Source organism: Jaculus jaculus, chromosome X, assembly GCF_020740685.1.
Source record: "Jaculus jaculus isolate mJacJac1 chromosome X, mJacJac1.mat.Y.cur, whole genome shotgun sequence".
Lineage (NCBI taxonomy): Eukaryota > Metazoa > Chordata > Mammalia > Rodentia > Dipodidae > Jaculus > Jaculus jaculus.
The window spans coordinates 33116605-33142017 of NC_059125.1; positions in this window are offsets into that span (position 1 = coordinate 33116605).

Consider the following 25413-nt stretch of genomic DNA (forward strand, 5'->3'; position numbering starts at 1 on the left):
TGATAAATTATTATTATATTTCATGTTATTAATTACATAGTCACTTTAAGCATATTTTTTCTTAATAATATAAATAGCATACATATACTTCAAGTTTTGACTTTTCTTTTTACTTTTCCTTTGGACAGACCAGAAGAATGGTGTTAGAAGACCGGACATGCCCCTACATCAATGTCATCAAATTTCCCTTAAGTTTTGTCCTAGCAGTTGATTTAAAATAATTTTTGCTATTATTTATTTTTATTTATTTATATTTATTTGAGAGCAATAGACAGAGAGAGAAAGAGAGAAAGAATGGGCATGCCAGGACCTCCAGCCATTGCAAACAAACTCCAGATACATGTGCCGCCTTGGCATTTGGCTTACATGTGTACTAGGGAAGTGAGCCTCAAACTGGGGTCCTTAGGCTTCACAGGCTAGCACTTAACTGCTAAGCCATCTCTCTAGCCCCTTGTCCCAGAAGTTTTATAGTTTCAGGTCTCATATCTATGTTTATTCATTGTGAATTGATTTTATATGACCTGATCTAAGGGTCCAATATCATTTTTCTGCATATATATATATATATATATATATATATATATATATATATATATATGCAGTTTTCCTGACACATTGAAGTGATGTTTTTCATTATGTATTTATGGCAACTTTATGGACCTGAATGCACAGGTTTTTATTTATGGGGTCTTTATTCTTTTTTTATTCTTTTTTATTCTTTATTCTTTTCCATTATCTCTGTATTTATTTATATGCCAGGACTATGCAGTGTTAATTAGTAGAATTTTGCAAAATATTTGAGGCCAGGTAGTATGAAGCCTCTAACTTTATTCTTCTTGCTCAAGATTGTCTTGGCTCTTGTAAATTGTTCAAGATTCCATACATAGTTTAAGATTTTTTAATTTCTATGAAAAACATCATTGAAAATATGATAGAGATAGGAATGAATCTGTACATTTTTTGAGTTCTGTTGTTGGGCCTTGAGAGGCCCAGATGTGAGGCCTAGTGGAACTTCCTGAGTCTAGCTAAAGTTTGGCGACCTGTCTCTGACCAGCTATGACTCAGTAGGACTGCTAATGGCCTCAGGCCTGCCACTTCTGTGTAGGAAGTTGGAGTTCTCTCGCACATGCTTAGAACCAATCATCTCAAAAATCACGGTATGCTGTTGGCCCTTACATCTCACCCCATCCTAAAATCCCCACCCTCATTCTCAAAGCTATATAAGCACCTGCCTATTACAATAAAGTGAGTTCCTGCTTTGACGAGGCTCCCGGCTCAGTGGTTTGTTCCTGGCCTTCGACATCCACCCTCCTCCTCAACCCCTTGGGAGGAACCAGTGGGCCTGATCCTTCCTCAGCACTACCTGTCGGGGGAAGCCTGGAATTCTGTGGACATTTTTTAACAATATCTAATCCATGAACATGTACTATTTTTATTATCATTTTATTTTTCATTCTATTCTATCAGAAATAGCACCAGGTAACCTCTCTTCGTCCTTGAAAACCCAAATTTCACAAGTCATTACCTCTGTTTCTTTGGTTAGTAAAACTTTGAATAATACTCCCAGTTACAGTTTTACCTGTTACAGGCTTTATATTACTTCAAAGAATTTCTTATGTGTATTTGTTAAATATTCTGAAGTAGTTACACACTGATTCTTTTACTATTCAATGATTCCCCCAGATTTACATTTTTTGTATATTTCACATTAGCTTTTTCAATGTAGTGGATTACTCTTACATCAGAAGTCATTTAAATTGGGGTTCAGCTAAGTAAGATTGGACTTTGAGTAAGAAAAGTGCCATCTCTTATCAAAATAGAGTAAAAATTAGAACAATAGCCCATATCTATCAAATATGAAATGTTTATGCCTAGGCATAATAATTTAAGTTCTGGGAATGGATACTAAGAAAACAACCTGCACTCAAGAAAAGATAAATGCTTATATACAGTTATTATAATATTATTAATAATGATGAAAAACTAGAAGAATATGTAAGCATCACTAGAAGCATGGTCTAACTAATCATTAAATTTTTTTAAAAATATTTTATTTCTTTGTTTATTTGAAAGCAGAGAGAGAGAATGAATGTGAATTAGCCACTGCAAATGAACTCCAGATACATGTGCCACTTTGTGCCATCTGGCTTTATGTAGGTACTGGGACTCAAACCTGGGTCCTTGGTCTTTTCAGGCAAGTTCATTAACCACTGACCCATCTCTCCCAGCCCAAATCATTAAATTATACAATAATATTATAGCATAATTGAAAAGTACTTCTGTAAAATTAAGAAGAAAAGAACATTAAAAAGTAGAATATATAACCTAATAGTTTCAATAACATATGCTGAAGTATGTGTGTAGGAAAACATGTCACAAGAAATACACTAGAGCAGTGGTTTCTAAATTTTCATGTATAAAAATTCTTAATATCAAAAACTGCAGAGATGGAATTGCACTTAAGGCACTTGATTATAAAACCTAAGGACCCAGGTTCTATTCCCCAGAACCCACATAATCCAGATACACATGGTGGCACATGTGCCTGAAATTCATTGCAGTAGGTAGAGGCCCTGGAAAACCAATTCTCTCTATCTCTAATAAATAAATAATAAATTAAAAAAGAAAACTAGTGCTGAACAGATGGCTCAGCAGTTAAGGCACTTGCCTGCATAGCCTAATGACCTGGATTCAATTCCCAAGTGCCCATGTAAAGCTAGATGCACAGTGATGCATGGGTCTGGAGTTCATTTGCAGGTACTAGAGGACCTTGTCTGGCCATTCTCTCTGTCTGTCTCTTTTCTATTTCTCTCTGCTTCCAAATAAATTAATAATAAATAATTAAATGCTAAAAACTTAAATAAAATCATTATAGACCTCTAGTTCTACTCTGGATAGAGTAATAATATTCATTTCAAGTCCTTTCTGCTATACCTAAAAAGTCTTGCACATACATAACATAATATAACATGCAAACAGGAAAACTCTGAAAGATGAAAGGAAAAAGCAGCTTGCCTTGATACCTAAAACTGTTGGGAAAGACACAGAATTGAGTTCCCTGGGTTTTCTTCTTCCACCCCATAGACTTCAGATGGTGGGACACAAATTTCTCCAAATTGGAACCGTGTGTGTGTGTGTGTGTGTGTGTATGTATGTATGTATGTATGTATGTATCTATCTATCTATCTATCTATCTATCTATCTATCTATCTATCTATCTATCTATCTATAGAGAGAGAGAGACAGAGACAGAGACAGAGAGACAGCAAGAGAGTGCTGTTTCTATGTCAATGAATCCAGAATCATTGACAAAAACATAAAAAATTTGCAAAAACTTAATCAAGAGTTGCATTCTTGATATGGTCCCTCCTCCCCTCAATTTTGGGCCAATTCCCCCTTTCTTTCCTGGTTCCCATCAGTAGTAGGACCTCTATGTATTTTAATCCTCCTACTCACAATCAGACCTATTATTATAAATAAAATCATGTCTTTTTATACATCAACAGATTGATGCCATTAAGATGCAGCCTTTGCAGGTTCATTATCACAGACTGGAGCTGGTGCATCGAGGCGTTGCCACGGAAGACCTACCACCTGCAGCTGTCACTCTCCCTTGATCCTACATTCTGTACTCATTTACTATACTATATGCATTCTGCACTCATTTACTATACTGCTGTCCTCTACACCTCTGCTATCGCTGCAGTCTACCTGTCATGGCCAAATAGCTACCCTTCCTATGGGAGCTGCATAGAATTCAGACCTATGCATATCAGCTCACAATAAAGTGAGTGCTATGTGGGCACCAACATGGGTGCAAGGCAAAGCACCACAAGGGAAGGTCCCTTTCTGACTGCTTCTGAATTCCCTGAGAGAAAAACCTGACTTACATGGAAATTGGTACCATAACCGCTATCACTAAGGTCATGCCTCACTCTCTGGCCACATAGGCCCTGCCTCCCCTCCCCAAAAGGTACCAAGGGCCAAAGATTGTGGGAAAAAGACATCCCATGGGAGGAGCCAGGTTCCTACTCCCCCAGTTGGTTAATGCCCACCACTGCAAAGCGGGCCTCCCCCTCTTTTTGTATAAAAGAAGGGAGGAGATATTGGGAGATATGAACCAAACCTTGGCCATGTTGACAGAAACCACCATATAGCAAGTTAAGTTTCTATTTCCTCATCTAATGATCTATTACCAGAAATGAAGAAGCTGTTACACCTGGGTGATAGCTTCTCCTGGTGCTGCTGGTAATTGATGAAGAAATAAATTACATTTAGCCAGTAACCCTGCAATCTCTGGCCTGAATATGACTCCTTTTCCCTACAACCCTATATAAACTTATGTGTAAAAATAAAATCTCGAGACCTTGACAAATATCTAGCTTGGTCTCCTTCTTGTGTCTGTTTTCCTTCTCTCATTAAGGATAACTTCCCCTCGGGTCCTTGTTCGACTCCCCGCTGGCCAGGGCAGCTGATTCTCACAAAAAGTAACAACAGGAACAATGAGTAAAAGAGAGAAGACACAAACTACCAGTGACAGAAAGATACATGGGCTATTATAGATCCTGCAGAAAATAGCACTGTGGTAGCTTGATTCAGGTGTCCCGTATAAACTTAGGTGTTCTGAATGCTAGGTCCCCAGCTGATGGAGATTTAGGAATTAACACTTCCTGGGGCAGGCTTATGGGTGTTATATCTAGTTTCCCCATGGCAGTGTTTGGCATAATCTCCTGTTGCTATGGTCCACCTTATGTTGGCCAGGTGGTGATGTCCACCCTTTGCTCATGCCATCATTTTCCCTGCCATCATGGAGCTTCCTCCTCGAGCCTTTAGGCCAAACTAATGCTCTTTTTGTTGTTTTTCCTACATGCTGCTCTTGGTTGGGTGATTTCTACCAGCAATGTGGATGTGACTAAAACAAGCACTAAGAAATTTATGTTCATAAAAAAACTTCTAAAACTACAAATTACCAAAAATCAATCTAAATGAAATAAATGTTCTGATTAGTTCAATCAACAAGGAAGAAATTTAATTTATAATTAAAAACCTTCCAAAAAAGAAATCTTCAGGCCAGATTGTTTCATGAGGTAATTCTATCAAATATTTAAAGAAGAATTAACATCAGTTTGTGCAATCTCTTCTAAGGAATAGAAGAGGAGAAAACATTTTAAAACTCATGTTTTAATTCTAGTATTACTCTGACATCAAAAACAGACACAATACAAAAATTAAAAAAAAGTAGACAAATATCTCTCACAAAGTTTGATAGAAAAACATTTAACAGAGCTGAGGAGATGGCTCAGTAGTTAAAGCACCTTCTTGCCAAACCTGGGTTCAATTCCCCAATACCCATGTAAATCCAGATTCACAAAGTGAGGCATACATTTGGAGTTCATTAGCTATAGCAGCAAAACCTCTGGAACACCCATTCTCCTTCTCTCTCTCTCAGAAATAATTATGTTAAAAAACACTGCTGACTCCCTTAATAGCCATCACTGTCTTGTTTCTTGTAAATCAGGTTAGGTTTTGGTCTCTTGCTCTACTGCAAAAAAATAAAAAAAGAGAGCGAGCCTGAAGAGATGGGACAGGATAGACCTCACAGCCAGATTGGCTGGCTGCTGAGGAATAATTTTCTTTTTTTTCCCTTGAAGGAGAAAAGGCTTGTTTTTTCATTGGTACATTTAAAATTCCCCAGCTAGGGGAGATACCAATTCTGGACAAGTGCCACTGGAATACAGAATGCTTGGAGAATCTGAACTTTTCAACTCTGGAAGATGAAAATTTACTGTTGTCCACTGCTGGGACTGATTGGTATTTCAAAGGAATATTGGGTACTGCAAATAGGAAATGACCTGTGATTGATGATGTTTCCCTGTCGTTTTAAAAGACTAAATAGAACGTGGGAGGTCTGATGTTGAAAATTTGTATAATTTTAAAATATCACAATTAAATAAAAGCTGGTTTCCCATTAAAAAAACACTGAATAAAACTAAAAATGCATTTAAAGGTATATGAAAATATACTTCTTTACTAATTAAAATATAATTTAAAAATGAAAAAAATCAAGTACATAAATGAATAAATTAGAATTTATTCCAGATATGCAAATTTCCTTCAACATTCAAAATTTAGTTAATGGAAGATACCATGTTAGCTGGCTAAAGAAGAAAAGTCATAAGTTCAGTGGTGTTAATTGTTGCAGAAAATTATTTGACAAACTCTGGCACACATTTATGCTAAATTCTCAGCAAAGGAGAAATAAAGGGGAACTTCCTTAACTTGATAAAGAACATCTCCAAAAATCTGACCCTTTCTCTGTAGATCAAGAACAAGACAAGGATACCTATTCTCTACACTTTCATTCAACTCAATACTGAAAGTTTTGTGATAAACTTTTCCTATGTTCGGTGCTTAGATATTGTAGGAACTGGCTGACTCTGGAAGGACTGTCAATTCGTAGAGAAAATAAAGAACTAATTTGTCTAGGGTTATTGAGTTTGTTTTCTCTTTCAATTAAAGAATTAAAATACAGAAAAGGGTTTAAAGGAATAAAAATAAATTAAAAGTAAGTGGTAAAGAAACCAGAGAGAACACAGATTCCTCATGGAAGAGGGGATTCCAGAGTGGAAATTCTACCACCCACCCAGCTTAAACAAATATGAAGGCATTGGTTGGTTCATGATGTATCAGTGCTGCATAGATCCTAGAAAGCCTACCTTCCCAGCCCACCAGTAAGAAAATTCACTTAGGCCACGAATAAGGAGAAAGTGGTATCCTTCTTTGCCGTCTTGGGTAAGAATACAGCTACCTTCCACAGGCCCTTTTCCTCTAAGTCTGCCTAACCAAGGAAACTGTCTAGCTCCTATAGTCTTTCATAACTTCCCTGACAGTGGAATTTTCATATGCAAAACAACCATCAGAAATCCCAACTACACTCTTCATCAGCCGCACAACTGCCTTGCCCTAATCATCTTGGATCCAAGCTCCTATGTCCCTAAACTAGCCAGAAATATTCAACCAAGTCAGTCCTAAACTTGTACGCCCTACTTTGAAAGTTCTTGTTGCAGTCAGATTCACATTGCTGGAAGAAATTACCTGACCAAGAACAACTTGTGGGAAAAAAAGGGTTTATTTTGGCTTGTAGGCTCAAGGGGAATCTCCATGATGTCTGAGGAAACAATGGCATGAGCAGAGGGTGGACATCATTCCCTGGCCAACATCAGGTGGACAATAGGAACAGGAAAGTGTGTCAAACATTGGCAAGGGGAAACTGGCTATAACACCTATAAGCCCATTCCCAACAATACATTGCCTCCAGGAGGCATTCATTCCCAAATCTCCATCAGCTTGGAACCTAGCATTCAGAACAGTTTATGGGGGAACACCTGAATCATGCCCCCACAGTTTTTTTTTTTGTGTGTGTGTGTGTGTAAACTACAATAAGAACTTTTACCTCCTGAGGGACTACTTCTGCATGTGCCTTTTTCTCCATGTGTGTACACTCTCCTAATGAATATGTGAGAAACACACCATCCTTTTCAGTGACAATCATCTCCTAGTAAGTTGGCCTCAGCATTCCTGAATAATAAAACCTAGGTTTTCAAAACAGTTCTATATGTTGCAATTAATCAAAAAATGAAAATTAAATGAATATAAATGAGCAGAAAGAAATACAACTGTTCCTGTCCATCGATGACAAAACTATTTAAGACATCACAGGGCATCTGTAAAAACAAAAACAAAAAAAAAATAACAACATAAAAACAGACAAAAAAAAATCTATAACTAATTAGTAAGCTCAGTAAAGTTGCTGTATAAAGAAAGCTTCACACAAAATTAATCACATATAAATTAACATGAAATAAGTAGAAACTGAATTTTTTTTTAAATCCATTTTCAATGAAAAGAAAATAAGTATAATTTTAACAAAACTAAGAACATCTGTATTATTTAAGTATAAAATACTAGCTAAATATATCAATCAGAATCTAAATGAGAGGGAGTTGGGTAGCTTTGTTAGGCATTTTAGGGAAAGGTTTATTCAGTGTCTGCTCCAGTCTAACCCTATCAGTCTCTCTCTCTCTCTCTCTCTCTCTCTCTCTCTCTCTTCTCTCTCTGTCTCTCCTTAACTAGGTGTGTGTGTGGACCCCTTCTCTGAGCCCAAGCCAATCTGCTCTTCCCCTTAAGGAACCTGTTCCAAAGAGAGCCCCCTGACGTCCAATAAATAGAGAGTTGGGGGCGCACCCTCCTGGCTCCTTGGCTGTTCATCTTTTCATACTTGAGCCTGGGGGAATAGGGGAGGGAGGGGACCCAACACCAATAAACTGATATGCGGGATAATGAAAATCCTATTGAAATCCCAGTAAGTTTTTTTTTTTTTTTTTTTTTTTTTTAAGAAATAGGCAATCGGGCTGGAGAGATGTCTTAGTGGTTAAGCGCTTGCCTGTGAAGCCTAAGGACCCTGGTTCGAGGCTCGGTTCCCCAGGTCCCATGTTAGCCAGATGCACAAGGGGGCGCACGCCTCTGGAGAGTTCGTTTGCAGAGGCTGGAAGCCCTGGCACGCCCATTCTCTCTCTCCCTCTATCTGTCTTTCTCTCTGTGTCTGTCGCTCTCAAATAAATAAATAAAAAATTAAAAAAAAAAGAAATAGGCAATCATGTTGTAAATTTTACATGGTAACACTTAGACCTTGATTAGCTGAAACAATTTTAAAGAGAATAAAGTATGAAGAATTATACTACCTAATGTTAAGAACATTGTGGTATTAGTAGAATACTAGACACATAGAAAACATGCCGCTGACTTATTTTATAAATAAGCTTTCATTATTTTTTATAACTTCAAATAATATATTTTAAATATAAAAAGCAATTCAATTAAACAAAAATATAAATGCATATGTGCATATCAAAGAAAATAAGCTTTAATCTTGTTTATCCCTTCAGGTTTTATCTAGCTAAGAGGCTTGATGTTAAAGATAGAAAAGGCAAGGTGATCAAGTATATGGAACAGAATATTGATCCAATAAATAGCACACACAAATATACTTTACTGATTTTTGACAATGTTCAAAGGTACAAAAACAATTTAGTAAAGGAAGAAGGATAGCCTTTACAACAAATGGTGCTGGTACATTTTGGCATCCATAGGCAAAACAAAGTAAAATGAAACAAAAAGGCATTAACCATAAGAAAGGTTTATTTTGATAAGGCTCAATTTATAATATTTTTCTTTTATGAATTATGATTTGGGTGTAAATTGTGGTTATTCTGCCAGTTTTCCCACTCCTCAGTATGTTTTTATTAATAACCACAGGTGTCAGAGATGGACTTGCATGATTCTTAATAAAGACAACCAGTGGTGATACAGACTGAAGGAAGAACAGAGAGGAAAGAGAGAGAGAGCATTCATGAAGCATTTGAAATCAAAACCAAATATGGAAAAAATATGCCTAGTTGTAAAACTGGGGTAAAACTGTGTTAACACATTGAAGAGCAAACATTGTGGTTAATGGTTGTATGTGTTTTACTTTATTATCCTGCAGTAACTTTACAAATAACTTTCATATTTTTATAAAATAGCTCCAGCATCACTTTTCCTGATTGAAAATGCTAGTAACTACCTGTGTGGCATGACTAGCCAAAATATCTCCAACACTCATGACCCCCCCACACCACAGATTTCTTCCTTTGAAGTAAATTATTTTGAGTCATTAGAATTTATGACCTTCAACAGTTATTGAAATACATCATCTTTTCTGTAGTTAACAGGCTACAAATTATAAATAAACACAGGAAAATAGAAATGTTAAGAGGTGAATACCTCTGAGACCCATAGTATTTTAGCCCTTTAGAGATCATGCCCTAAAAAATTTCCCTCACATTGGGCTGATTGAGTATGGATCTTTAAAAAATAAATCAACAAGAGAGAAGGAAGCTGGAAAGGCAACAGCAAGGCTTTGATTCCGCATAGCATTAGGAACAGCAGCTGTGCCCTGTTGCTCATCGCCCCACTTCCTCCCATCTGGTTGCTGTTAAGGTAAATGAGCTCATCACAGCAAGCAGGAGAGTTATTGGCTCTTATTAGATTTCTGTGGCAAGGTAGGAGAGTTCTAGGCTTCATTACAAAAGGAACCCAGTCCCCGCCCCCCCCCACATCTTTCTATTAACAGTCAGGGAAGGCAGAACCTCTTTGTTAGATAAAACCTGAAGGGATAAACAATGTTAATGCTGTTTTAGTTTTCATATGTACATATTTTTATCTAATTGAGTAGGATTTTTGTATTACATAAAATATATAAAATAATAGGTATCTGATTATAATTACCATTTATTAGAAAGAAATTATGAGAAATTAAAAAAGTAATTTGAAAAAAAGCACTCCAAATTGTACCACCTAGAGACAACTTCTACTAATAGAAATTGACTTTGAATTTGATTGACACTTATTAGAAGAAAATAAATTGAAGTTATAGAGAAGTATAGATAATCCTTTTCCCCTTAGGTGGTTTCTTTTTTTTGAAATTGCTATGAAAATGATTTTTAAAAAGGTAAGAGAAAGCATAACATGCATGGTGGTGCACACCTTTCATCCCAGCACTCCAGAGGCAGAGGTAGCAGGATTGCTGTGAGTTGAAGGCCACCCTGAGACTATATACGGAATTCTGAGTCAGTCTGGGTTACAGTAAAACCCTACCTCAAAAAATCAAAATAATATTAATAATAAATTGAAAAAAGAAAAATAAAAGAAAGTGGTAAGATGATAGCCAGACAAACCAATAATTAGCTCTTAATTTTAAAGGATTATTTTCCCCAAAACCTACTTTTAAGGTGATCTTTAAAAGAATGTGTGTGTGTGTATGTGTATGTTTGTGTGCATACACACACATGCATATGTGTGAGTATGATATGGTGCATGTGCTAAAGTTAGAGAACAACTTTGACATGTCTGTTCTTCACTTTCTTTGAGACATGGTCTCTTGCTGCTGCAAATAAAGTATAAATATCAGACTAGCTGGCCTTGGAGCTTCAGATTCTCCTGGCTCGACCTTTCATTGGCATAGGCACATTGAGATCAGAGAGAAATGCCTTACTTTGTACCCAGCTTTATGTGGGTGCTGGGGAATTGAAACCCAACTAGCAGGCTTGCAAGCAAGTACCTTTAACAGCTGAGCAATCTTCTAGCTCCTTAAAATGATATGTTAAAAGATAATTTGGAGGTAGGAAGAAATGATTTATAATTTTATAGTGAATTTATGATTTTGCATCTATAAAATGATAATATTTGGAGCTAATTGAGTAAATCATGCATAATTAACTAGTTACAATTAACTGTAATTCCAAAGAGATTGTGCAAGAATTCAGAAAACCAGTTGACTTGCTCCTGCCTGAAATAACTGATCATTGGTTATGTAGCTTTGTTGTGTGTTTTCTTTTGTCACCCCATCCATTTTAAGTCATATAACATCTTAATATCTCATTTTAAAATCTTAATTTTCTTGTGAAGGTTTGTTTTATTCACATATCCTATTGCCATTCTGTTTTCTTAATTAGAAGAGTCAGCTCTTTTCATCTAATTAGCAGTGAGCCCTAGATATATTTTTTCTGTTTCTAATCATGTAATTACTATTACTTTCAAGTTGTATCAACATTTCTCTTGAAGTAGCTTATTGAATACCTGATTCTTTGTTGCACTGAAGTGGTAATGATAATGATATACCAATTTGCTACTTTATACTACCTTCTACTTCCTCTGTGCTTAGATTTTCTAAAAGGCTAGACTTGAAAAATAGAAGCTCAATTATGAGTCCTTATGCATGTGACTCTACCTCTTGCTTTTACTCTCTCACATAAAAAAGATTTATCTTCTATAGATGTAATGATTATGGGATGAAGGATTCAAGAAAAGACAAGGTTGGAATTTCAATTATTCTAACTTTATAAATTTATTTAGTTATTTTTTTTAAATTTTTTATTTATTTATTTGAGAGTGACAGACACAGAGAGAAAGACAGATAGAAGGAGAGAGAGAGAATGGGCGTTCCAGGGCTTCCAGCCTCTGCAAACGAACTCCAGACATGTGCGCCCCCTTGTGCATCTGGCTAACGTGGGACGTGGGGAACTGAGCCTTGAACCGGGGTCCTTATGCTTCACAGGCAAGCGCTTAACCACTAAGCCATCTCTCCAGCCCTAAATTTATTTTTTAAAAATTTTTAAAAATTGTTTGAGGCCAGCCCAACAGACTGCCTTTTTTATGTGAGAGTGAAAAAGAGAGAGTGTGAGAGAGAATTGGTATGACAGAGCCTCCAGCCACTGCAATTGAACTCCAGATACATGCACCTCCTTGTGTGTGTGTGCGACCTTGCATGCTTGTGTCACTGTGCATCTAATTTACGTGGGACCTGGAGAGTAGAACAAGTGCCTTAACCACTAAACAATCTCTCTAGCCCTGATAAATTTCTGAAATGTCAGTTTATTATGAGTTATGATACATATTTTTATGTATACTCTGGACATTTGCGTGTTTGGTCTTCATTAGTGAATTATAGTAACAGCCTTTTGAGAGATTCAGTGGAAGTCAGTTTTCATGGAAGCAAAATGAAGGTGCAAGATCATGAGTAATGTTGTAAAAACCACCAAATAAAAGGAATTAGGAAACAGTGGAGGTAAGATCAATATTATTTCAATACAAGTTATGAAAAGTCATGAGATTAAGGGAAATAGTTTACCTTTTTCTCCTAGTCAGAGGATGAAATTACCCATAAACAGTATATATGACAGTAAAGAACATGAACAGATGGTTCCTAAAACTAACTTGGAATGAATGATACCTAGATACCACAAAAATCTAAATCTTTGATTGAACAGAAAAAAAATTGAAAATTTAATCTTCCTTACACAATTCCAATTATTTATCATTAAATAAAGACAGATATTTATTTTGTCACACATTTTAACCAAATTATTTATATAGAGAGAAACCTTACAAAAAATACTTGCTCAGTGACCCACAAACACTAGGGGAGAGCCTAACTCTGGAATAAGAATTTGTTCTCCCCACCACATTGCAATCAGTTTCCCCAACCCTTATATCTGTTAATGCCAAATAAGCTTTGACCACTAGCTTTGACAATCTACCTTAAATCAGAAAATGCTATGACACATCATGTAAGTTTTTTCATTTTGGATGTATTCATGTCTCTTACATGTTATAAATTAGGAACATCTACCTGATTTTCCATTTCTTCTGCTACCACCTATTAAGGCAGCCCTATATATTAAAATGGTCTTATTTCCATTAAAGTCTGGTAATGTCAGACCTTTCAAATTAAGTATACCTTTATACAGTATCCCTTTTGGACATTAGCTGTTGGAATACAATATATAATTATTTTTAGAGGGTCTTCTAAATAAATATGCTAATACTGTCTTAACAATTCAAATGCTAAATGCTGGCTGGAGAGATGGCTTAGTTAAGGTGCTTGCCTGCAAATCCAAAGGACCCAAATTTGATTCCCTAGGACCCACATAAGCCAGATGCACAAGGTGGCACATGTGTTTGGAGTTTGTTTGCAGTGACTGAAGGCCCTGGTGTGCTCATTCTCTCTCTCCCTCTCTCTCAAATAAATAAAAGTTTAAAAAGAATGGAGAAGTTTCTGGTAATGATAAAACTTGGAAAAGCATGCTAAATGTAATTGTGAATAAAATGGTTATACTTACTATACTCACTTGATGCAATATTATGCAAATATTTTCTTAAAATGCTAGTCATCATGCTATGTAACTTCTGAAGATAAATTATAAAATAAAATATAGATCCTATCTGGGATTATGGGATTCACACACTTGGATTTTAGCTACCACATTTTAGGGACTCTTGGAAACCTGGAAAGGTCACATATGGTGTTTCTGCTCACAACACAAACTAAGGTTTCAGCTAACAATCAACATGGACCAACACCCATGTGAATGAGCAAGTCTTCAGTCCCCAGCCTTTGAAATGACTCAGTTAGTTCTGAAAGGATCTGAGTCCAGCTGGACCTGCCAAGTCCTGCCAAAACTGCAGATTGTTAAGTGGAATTGTTCTTCTTGTTTTAAGTCATTAAGTTTTGAAGCAATTTGTTGTGAAGCAATAAATAACTGGCATAGACTATGAAAAACAAGGAAAATAAAGCTTAGCATGTCTTAAGTGAAAAACTTAGGAATCAAAATGTAATTATGCCTATCTAAATTATTCTATCAATAGCCCAAAGACTGAAAGAAAATGCCTAAATGCTTACATTATTTTTGTTATAGTAGTGATGTCTACATATATCTTTTCTTGTCAATTTTCCAAATATTCCCACACATATATGAAAAAAACTAAGTTCATTTGTTATCTTTTTCTGAGTTTTCTAGTTTAATACAAGTATTTAAGGAATCATTACAACTATGAGCTGACTAAAAAATATTCCCAAAAGCTTTTATTGTTGATCAACCAAGCATACACTGAACACAAGGCAGACATGATTAAAATGTATTCATTTATCATAAATTAAAGATCTTAATTGGAAACAGACACCCAATACAGACATCTCCCATCTGCTGCTGGTAATGTTGACATTAAAAATGTCAGTACAGTGAAACTCATTAATTGCATATTCTGGGGACCACAAAACCATTAACTTCCATCTGAAGGGGCTTAGACAATAAGCTTTCACATTCTTACTGCAGGACAAGAGGTCCCTGATCAAACTGACAAACAACACTGGGAATTTTCTAAGAAAGAAATGACAAGCAACCAGGACCGATTTTCAGATATTTACTTATATCTTCTCAACAAATCCTTAAGAATGCTTATTACAGACTGTCCAAATTTGGAACAAGGAACAAATTGATAGTTGCTTTAAAAAATAAACTTTTATTGACAAGTTCCATACATATAGACCATATCACAATCATAGTCCCCTCCCACCTATCTCCATTTTCCCGTCCACTGAATTCCTTCTTCTTCCCAACTACTCTCTCTTTTATTTCGATATCATCATTATTTTTCTCTTCCTATTATGTAGGTCTTGTGAACCATTAGCCACTGTAAGGTTATGAATGCCATGGTCACTTTGTGTTTCATTCTTTCTACGACCTCTTCCATAATGGACCATGCGCCTTGGAGGGTGTGACAGAGATGTCTCATTTAGGGACTTGGAGAGGTGGGTCAGTGGTTAATTGTGCTTACTTGCAAAGTCCAATGGCCTTGTTTCAATTCCCTAATACCCACATAAAACCAGATGCATAAAGTGGCACATACATCTGGAGTTTATTACCAGTGGCAGGAGGCCCTGACATGCCCTTTCTAACATGCTCTCTCTCTCTCTCTCTGTCAGTCTGCCTATTTCCCCTTGTCTTTCTCTCAACTAAAGAAGTAAAATATTAACAAAGACATGTATCATTTAGTGTTGAACATTCCACTGTCACTTCTCAGCAGGTTATGTGCAAGTAACCACAGGTGCTATGAGTTCATGAATGCAATGGCTATGTCACTGGCAGGCATAACATATCCATTTAGCAAAACAATACTGGTACCTTCCCTACAAGATCCCATGACATCCTTGGCCATGAAATTTTAACCAGGTTTACAGAATCAGTAATGAATTTCCTCCTGTAGAATGGACCTCAAGCCCAATTAGAAAGTGATTAATTACCTCTATAACAGTCATTCCACTGTTGCCTCAGTAGACACATCTTTCCTAGCAGGTCAGTCATATAGTACACAGGGTCCACAGTTGGATAAAACTACTGATGACTTTTCTCCCCTGTCAGCCTGAATATCACCTTCTGACACTATAGAAATAAGCCAGGAGGAAGGAAGCTTCAGGATCAGCTCCAGCTTGATTTCTGCATGCCCTGCAACCCAAGTGTGTGGTGTTTAAAACAATAGGGACTTCCTGTCTAGTTCTGGTGGGCAGCCAAAAGCAATGGCAAAAGTTTGTATTGTTTTGGGGACTTCAGGTATCTCCCTGCCCAACAACATCAAGGGTGGTATACTACCCCTCTGAATGTTAGATTTTCTATCAAAGACTCATTGCTTGAAGTTATTTTTCTGTACTTCGTGAACCATAATTTCTTTTTTCCATAATTTAATTTTAATGATCAAATATGAATAGTTTTTCCTCAGTGTTTTTCCTTTTGTTTTATCTGTATTAATATACATATAAGTGCTTATTACAATTTTAACATAGTTAAATAAACTATTGCTCTTTCAGTAGTTCCCAAACAGGTTTGGTCACCCTTGTGTCTCAACACTATAATAGAAGGTACATGTCAGTGTTCAATTCCTGGTAGACTTCTCATGAAATTTAAATAATAATTATCATTTCTCCTTCATATAATTTAGATAAAGGCAGCCTGGGTTTCCCTTAATGAAAGGGAGGGTTCACTGAAAGCCACAAACGTAAGCCACACATGGTTTTTAAAATTTCCTAGTAGACACAATAAAAAGTAGAAAGAAACAGATGAAATTAAATTTATTAATGCATTTAATTTAACCTTACATATTATAAAATACTATCATTTCAAGAAGGAATCAACATTAAAATATTAAGGAGTGTTTTTTAACATGTTCTTCATATTATATCTTTAAAATCATGTTGATAGTGATGTGAAGATGATTGGAATAGGGTATGGAACCACATTTTAATGTTCACTGATAACATATGACACATTACTCCTATTTTAGATAGCATAGATTTGGAGAATCTAAATCAAAGATAAGCTACCAATTTTCACTTAATGAGTCTTCATGATGAGTATAGATGTATTTCCATTCCCCTTTCATTGTCTAATGACCTGATGATTATTCCTAAACCCACTATACCTGTATGATTATTTTCTAAAGAGAAAATCTTGAAAATTGTTTTGATATATCAAACTGTCCTTTAGAAGGACAACTTTCCATTTCTCTTGGCAACATTAATCATGTTGGCTTTTCACATATTTGTAAATCTGATAATGCATCTTTACATTTTAAATGTTTCTTCACCTTTGGCAAGCCTAGAAACACATTTGCCTTTGTTTTCTCCTTCTCATTAACCTTGAAGACAGTAAATGAATAGAGACTTCCTATAGCTGTTCATATCCAAGACATGAAAGAGTCCTCATTACATATAAATATTTAAGATTACAACACATAAAATAAAATTTTACACTGTACCCTCATCTTCTATTAAATTTAATTATACTCTGTGGGACATTTTAGTTGATTAGTCCAACCCAGTATCTCTGTAAATGTCTGATTGCCAAAGACAAGAGGAACGGAATGCAAGGCAGTTATAGTTTAACAAAAATTGAAGCCACAAGAAATGCTACTGCGTAATATGAAATACCTTATAAACACTCCAATTTCATAAAATGATTTCCGATATCACCTGTTTTGGAAATTTATCTAAAGGTCCATACAGATATTGATTTTTAAATAAAGGGGATAGCCAAATAAGTTTAAAGTAGCTTGCAAAACAATCTCTTGGGCTCTATGTTGTTTATGACTCATTTTGCTGCAAAAGTGAAGTCATTCTTCATGACTCAGAATTGATTGTTTCTAAAGCTCAGTGATGAGCAGAAATGCCCTATTCCAGATATAAAGAATATCATTTTCTCAGATGCTCATGAAAGCCTGCTTTGAATAAATCTAAATATATAACTGTTTAATTTTCAATACATTCTTTTTACTTAGGGAACATTTTGTAATTATGTTATTATTCAAGGTCACAAGAGTACAGTGATTTTTTTTTTGCCTTTTTAATCTCTTTTATTTATTCAAGGCTAACCTGGAACTTACTAGATAGCTAAGATTGGCCTTAAATTCCCAGAGATCCCCCTACCTCAGATTTCTGAGTTTGGGGACTAAAAGCTTAAACCACCACACCTGGCTATGAATATAGTTCTTAAAACTAGATGTTTTGTTCTAACTCAGTTGAAAGTCCTTTCACTCTAAATTCCTGTACTTGAAAGACATGTAGTTTACAGACTGCTTTAAAACTATATGATTCAAAATCTGGAGTTTTGGACAAGGATTTTCATGCTGTAGCATTTTTTTTTTCCTATTCCTGTAAACTTCTTGCAGTTCATGCCTGTGATACAGGGACCTGCCCATCTTGTTAGAATAGAGTGAAGCCTTTAAGTTTTCTTAAGAAAATTATAATTTGTCCTTCAAAATGCTATTATCTGTCACCTCAGGCATTTTTTAATGTAACATACAAGCCAGGAGCTCTTTTAAAATAGCTAACATACAATACATGCATGTATATATATAGATTTGTAAATTTACTTAATCATATGCATGCCTGAAATGTATCATTTCAGTAAGGAACAGATTATACTTAATTCAAGTTATTGGATTACTCATGTTTTACTCAGGAAGTATTTAATTGTGTTTAACCTTGAGGTCTCATTTTGAGGGTATATTTCATGGAAACTTCCCCCTATAGAAAAAGTTGTATCAGACAGAGTCCTGTCAGAAAGTGGAAACAATATTAGAGATTTCAGATAGAAGGAATTGATCATGGGAAGTTTTCCAAAGAGTGATCAATGGTGTAGGGAACCAAACAAGGAATAGCTTGATAACTCAGAGATTATTACAATGCTGAATTGGAAGAAGAACTAAGAAGGTAGAATTGACAGAGTCCTAGAGTCATAGAAACCCAGTGGAAACTTTAAACAGAGCATACAGGCAAGTTGATGCCAGGCAGAGAGATATCCTGGAAGGAGCCTAGCACAATGACAAAAAATAAAAACAAAAGGAGAATTATCTTCCCTCCTTCTACAATGCAGGCTTCCACCATTATCTTCAATTGATGAATGATATTTGCAAGCAAATTAGAAAGGGAGTCTGGAATATGCAGTTGTTGCTCTACAGAGAAAGGCAGAAAAGGGAATAATATGGATCTGAAGATATGTAGATAATGGATATGGTAACTTAGATTTGCAAATGAACTTCCTATTTTCTTTCTTCAGTTTATCCCTCCTATAGTCATCTTTCATAGACGTTTCTATGCGTTTGTGAATTTATTTGAGAATATTTTGCCAAATTGAAGAGGGGGAAATAGTGTGTGTGTGTGTGTGATTATATTGGGATATGTGAGAACTGCAAACACAATTAGATCATAAATGCTAGATGTTGTCCCTGTATTAACATATTAGCCCATCATTCTCATATTTAATCTAAGAAATGGAGTTACAAAAAGAAAAGAAAAAACTGGAACATAAAGAAGAAAATGGATTTCTAGAATGTACCTTAAATTTGTGAGTAAAGCATTAGGCTATTGCATGTGTATTGAATACATCATAGCACAGGAATCTCTGGGTAGTTAGATTACTTACACAGTGGTTCAAGGTTCAGAGTACAAGTGTGCTGAATAAAGAAGGAACCAGCTATGCTGATTTTTATGATTTAGCCTTGGAAATCACATAATGCCACTTTTGATGTACTCTATTAACAGAAGCAGCAAAGAATATGCCCCAATTCAGAGGAGAATCAAATGAAACAAGATCACATTGTAGAAAACCATGCAGGATATGAAATATTACTGTTACTGTATTTGGGAAATACAACTTGTCATAACCTTATCCTTAAAGAATTTAGAATTACTAGAGCATTTATATATTAATAAAATTGTAACACAAATGTGTGGATTGAATTTGATAAGAAAAGGAATGTGGTTATATAAGTACATATAACAAAAGAACCCGGCATAGAATAAGGATTATGCAATTTCCCTGAAGTTCTAACTCTTTAACAATTGCCTAAAGGATAAATAGGAACTAGCCATGCAAGTTGTTTAGAGCAGTTCGAATGCATTTAAATACATATCTAAAGGCCCTGGGCTAGAGAAGAAAGGAGGAAAACACTAAATACATAAGTGCTTTATAGACCATGTAAGAGTTTCCCTTTTCTCTTAATGACAATGAATGTTCTGAAAACCATTAATAAAGAAAGCAATAAGGCCAGATTTAGCTTTGCAAAAGAGAAATCTGCTTTAAATATGAAGAACGGATTGAAAAGGACAAAGAATTAAGAATGAAGAGAGAATGCTTAGAAAACTGTTAGCATAATCCAGACAAGAGACAACTGCAGCCTGGGATAGGTTTCTCACAGGGTAAACTAAAGTGAAACCATTTAGGGGATTGAAATGTCTCCAGAGATTATGAGAATGGGGACAAATCAAAGTGAGTAAGTAGAAGGTATCTAGGATATAATAGTTAGTTTTGAGGATTGTATAACAGGAAAGATACTGATACCACCCACTGGAATAAGGAATAATAGCAGGCAGCCATTTGGTTACGAGAGATTAAGAACTTGGTCTTTGGCACATTGAGTTTGGGGATCTCATGTAGCATCTATTCGGACATGTCAATTTAGGCAAATGGATGCTCATAGGAGGCATCTGATTTTAAAAGATAAATTTAGATGTTGTCTGCCTATTGGTGATTACAAATAGTTCAGGCATGGTGAACATTATGTAGATCACATGGATAAAATGTTTTTGATTGCTTGAGAAATGAAAGAGAACCCAGCCTCCTCTTGTTTTTCACTCCTGTTCTTGAGCTCAAAGTCTGAACAAGCCCATTATGCTCAGTTTTTATGAAAACCAACATCTAAAGAGTTAGTGCCAGCTGAATTGAGATTTGAGCCTTCTGACATCCATGTTCAACATACTCAGAGTTATTTAAATCCTGTCTGTTTTTTGCTACTGTGGGGTAGAAAGCAAAGCTTATTTACTTTGTCTTATCTGAAGCCCAACAGAAAGAAACAGACTTTCTCTTCAGTCTTTTTAAGTGTGCACATAGTTAGGTAGGTATGTTGATGCATGTGAGGGGACTAGAGTACAACTTCAAATGTCATTACTCAGAAATAAAACAAGGTCTTTCCTTGACCTGGAGCTTGCCAATTAAGCAAGACTGGCTATCCAAGGAGCACCAGGATCCACAATACTATAATTACATGCTACCATGCCCAACATTTTCACATGGATACAGGAAATTGAACTCAGATTATCATGTTTTCAAGACAAGGACTTTATCAACTAAGGTATCTCACCAGTCCTTTGATCTTCTGTCTTATGGAACTAAGCATTTAAATTATATTTACATGATATTTCTAGAGAAGTAATTTTTGTGGCCTTTTTAAGGTAGTATCTCACTGTAGCCCAAGATGACCAGGAATTCATTCTATATTGCCAGGCTGGCCTCAGAGGCACAGTAATCCTCCTACCTCTGCCTCCTAAATGCTGGGATTAAAGATGTGTGCCACCATACTCAGTGAGAAAAGTAATTTTTAAAAATATTTTATTCATTATGCCTTTAATCCCAGCACTCGGGAGGCAGAGGTAGGAGGATCGCCATGAGTTCAAGGCCACCCTGAGACTACAGAGTTAATTCCAGGTCAGCCTGGACCAGAGTGAGACCCTACCTCGAAAAACCAAAAAAAAAAAAAAAAATATATATATATATATATATATATTATTCATTTATTTACTTTATTTAAGAGAAAGGGAGTGCCAGGGTCTCTACTCCTGCAAATGAACTGGCCACTTTTTTCATCTGGCTCTATGTGCATAATGGGGAATCAAACATGAGTCCTTTGACTTTGCTAGCAAGCATCTTAACATCTAAGTCATCTCTCCAGCCCAAGAAAAATAAATTTTTAGAATATGTTGATGCAGAATGACAATTGAGCAGTCTTCTCTTTACTTTTTCAAGATATACACCACTCAAAAAGTTGTTTGCTTTCTTCTTTTTCTTCTTCTTCTCCTCCTCCACCTTCTCCTCCTCCTCCTCCTCCTCCTTCTTCTTCTTAGGTATGTACATACTGCGTATACATCCATGTTGGTACCGTCATCATTAGCCTTATCCCTGTGCCCCTCCCCTGCAGGGAGCCTTCTCTTGGGGAATGTGGGTAGTCAATTGCAGGGTTAGCCATCAGTTATGGGTAAGAGACAATGTCTCTGTGCATAGTGTCCCAACATGTGGCTCTGATAATCTTTCTTCCCCCTTTTCCATGAATTTTCCTGAGGCATTTTAGGTCAACTTCAGTAATGAGGTCTTGGGATCCTCTGTGTCTCTGGATCCCTGGTTTGGTGGGAATTGAGTGTTCTCTGTGTCTATCCCCTTCACACTTGTGCTGGTACCAGGTTCAACAATGAAGCAGCACTCTTGCTCATTCCCCCAAGTACTCTATGGTTTCAGCTGGGGCCCTGGTGAGGTGTGATGGGCTGATTCTCTCCTCGGAATCTGCATCCATCTGAAAATGAGAAGCAAACTCTCCAATACGGAGTGAAATCAACACAATATAAATGGGATAACCATTATTATTTTAGAGAGAATTATTACTTTAGAGAGAAAATGTTGCCCATGACTGGCGGGAGCTTGATAATGGAGAGAAGCCTCATTTTTTGGATATGGTTCTGAACTGTTTCTGAGAACCAGTTATGGGTTCTGTTCCACTAAGTGGATCTGTTAGTCAAATCAAGAGCAGTTCGTTACCCACCATGGCTGTGTGCCACTATTGCACCTGTGTGAGCATTACATAAAGTTTGTGATGCTCAGTAGCTTAGACCATGAACTTCTTGGACAGATGTTAGTCATTTTCCCCCAGTCACTCATGAAGCACCTTCTGGCACTAGACAAGCTAACTGTCTAGAAAATGACTCTTCCAGATTCCAGCCAGGTCATTTCATGTTACATGCCAACAGCATATGGTATCTTTGGCAGTAGGGTCATACCACTATTGGTGGGTCATCAAGTACTCTGACAGAAATCTGTCTTCTTTTGGGAAACCTCGTAGGCCTCTCTGATCATGAGCTCATTGTGGATGTTAACTGCATGCTGGTACTGGGAGTTACATGCCAGCACAAAGGAAAAGAAGGAAGGAAAAGATAGGTAATATTAAAGAGAAAGAGAAAAGACAGAGAAAAGAGAGAGAGAGAGAGAAGAAAATTAAGGTTAGTCTTTATCATACCCTCTCCAGGGCCTCTAATGACCTGATGATGTAGGTTCAACCATTTAGTCTGTCATTTAGGATATAACATTTTATGGTACCATTGCCATTTGGGTCCAGTTTTGTGTCCCCCTCATCCATCCCTCCCATCCCACCCTCCCTATTGTCTGGTCCTCAAGATGTTTATTAAGTATGTCAGCATCTTGGGCAAATTCATGTTAGGAGCCACAGATGAGTGAAACCATGTGATGATAATCTTTCAGTGACTGGGTGAGCTCACCGAGAATCATCTGTACCAAGTTTGACCATTTTTCTTCAATTTTCATTGTGTCATTTTCCCTTACTGTTGTGTAGAATTCATTGTGTAGATATATCACATCTTGGTTATACATTCACCTAATTATGGACATCTGGATTGATTCCAGATCTTAGCTATTATGAATTGAACAGCTATAAACATGGTTGAGCAAAGCTCTCTGGTCTGAGGCATGGAGCTTTTAGGGTAAATGCCCAGTAGGGAATAACTGGGTCTGTTGATAAATCTACAGTCAAACTTTATAGGAGTCTCCATATTGCTTTCCATAGTGGTTGTACTGTCTTACATTCCCACCAACAGTGAATGAGGGTTCCTAGTTCTCAACATCCTTGCCAGCATTTGTTTTCATTTGGCTTTTTAATGTTTGCTATTCTTACTGGGTTAAGGTGGAATCTCATAGTTGTTTTAATTTGCATTTCCTTGATGCTTAGGGATGATGAACATTTTCTTAGTGTTTGCTATTTATATGTGTTTGCTATTTGTATTTCTTCCTTTTATAACTCCCTGTTCACTTCTCTGCCTCATTTTGTGAGTGGGTTGTGTGATCTTTTATTGTTTAGATTTTTGAGTTCCTTGTAGATTCTAGAAATTAGGTCTCTGTCAGTTGGATAGCCAGCAAAAATTTTCTCCCATTCTGTGGGTAATCTATTGGCACTGCTTATTGTATGTTTGTCTGTGAAGGAACTTTCGAGCTTCATGAGATCCCAATGGTTGAGTGATTGTTTAAGATTCTGAGCCACTGGGGTTTTGTTTAGGAAGTCTTTTCCCGTTCCTATATCATGGAAAGTTCCTCCTATATTTTTTACAGGCATAGCAGAGTTTACTGTCTTTTATTGTGGTCTTTGATCCATTTGGACTTGATTTTTGTGCATGGCAAGATGTGTGGATTGGGTTTCATTTTTCTGCATATGGTTACCCAGTTTGTCTAGCACCATTTGTTGAAGATGCTATCTTTTTTCCAGCATACAATGTTAGGGCCTTTGTCAAATATCAAGTTGCTGCAGTTACTTGACTCAAAGTCCTGGTCCTTGATTCTTTTCCATTGGTCTTATTTTTATTATTTTTATACCAATACCATGTTGTTTTTATTAGTATGGCTTTTAATATAGCTTTTGATCAGGTATGGTGATGCCTCCAGAAGTGTTCATTCTGCTGAGGATGTGCTCAGATATCTGAGGCTTTCTTCCTTTCCATATGAATTTTGAGATCATTTGTTCTATCTCTGTGACAATGTTGGGATTTTTATTACTATTACATTATACCTGTATATTACCTTTGGTAAGAGTGCCATTTTCACAATATTAATTCTGCCTATCCAGGATCATGGGAGGTCTTTCCACTTTCTTAAGTCCTTCTCAATTTTTTTGAGTGTTTTTATTGCATAGGTCTTTCACATCCTTGGTTAATGTTATTCCAAAGTATTTTATTTTGTTGCTATTGAAAATGGGATAATGTCACTTGCATATGGAAAGGCTCCTATTTTTTTGTGCATTGATTTTGTATCCTGCTACTTTGCTGAAGGAGTTAATCATCTTTAAGAGTTCTGAGATGGAGGCTCTCAGGTCTCTTATGTACAGAACCATGTCATCTTTGAATAGAGCTAACTTAACTTCTTCCTTTCCAAATTGTATCCCTTTTATTTCCTTCTCCTGTCTTATTGCTTGAGCTAGGACCTCTAGTACTATATTGAAGAGCAAAAGTGAGAGTGGACACCCCTGTCTTGTTCCTGATCTCAATGGGAATTCCTCCAGTCTCTCTCCGGTAAGTATTATTTAGATTTTAGGAGCTTTGTATATAGCCTTTATTATGCTGAAGATATAAACCATCCATGGAAATTTTTCCAATGTTTTGACCATGAAGTAATGTTGTATTTTGTCAAAGGCTAGTAAGAGAGCTCAACAAAACCATAGATCAATTAGACCTAACAGATATCTACAGAACATTCTACCCCAAGTCCACAGGATGCACATTCTTCTCAGCAGTCCATGGAACCTTCTCTAAAACAGATCATATAGTGGGTCATAAAGCTGACTCCATATATTTAGGAAGGTCAACATAATTTCCTGTGTGATATCAGACCACAATGCTATATTGCCAAAATTAACAATAAAAGATATGCCAGGAATTCT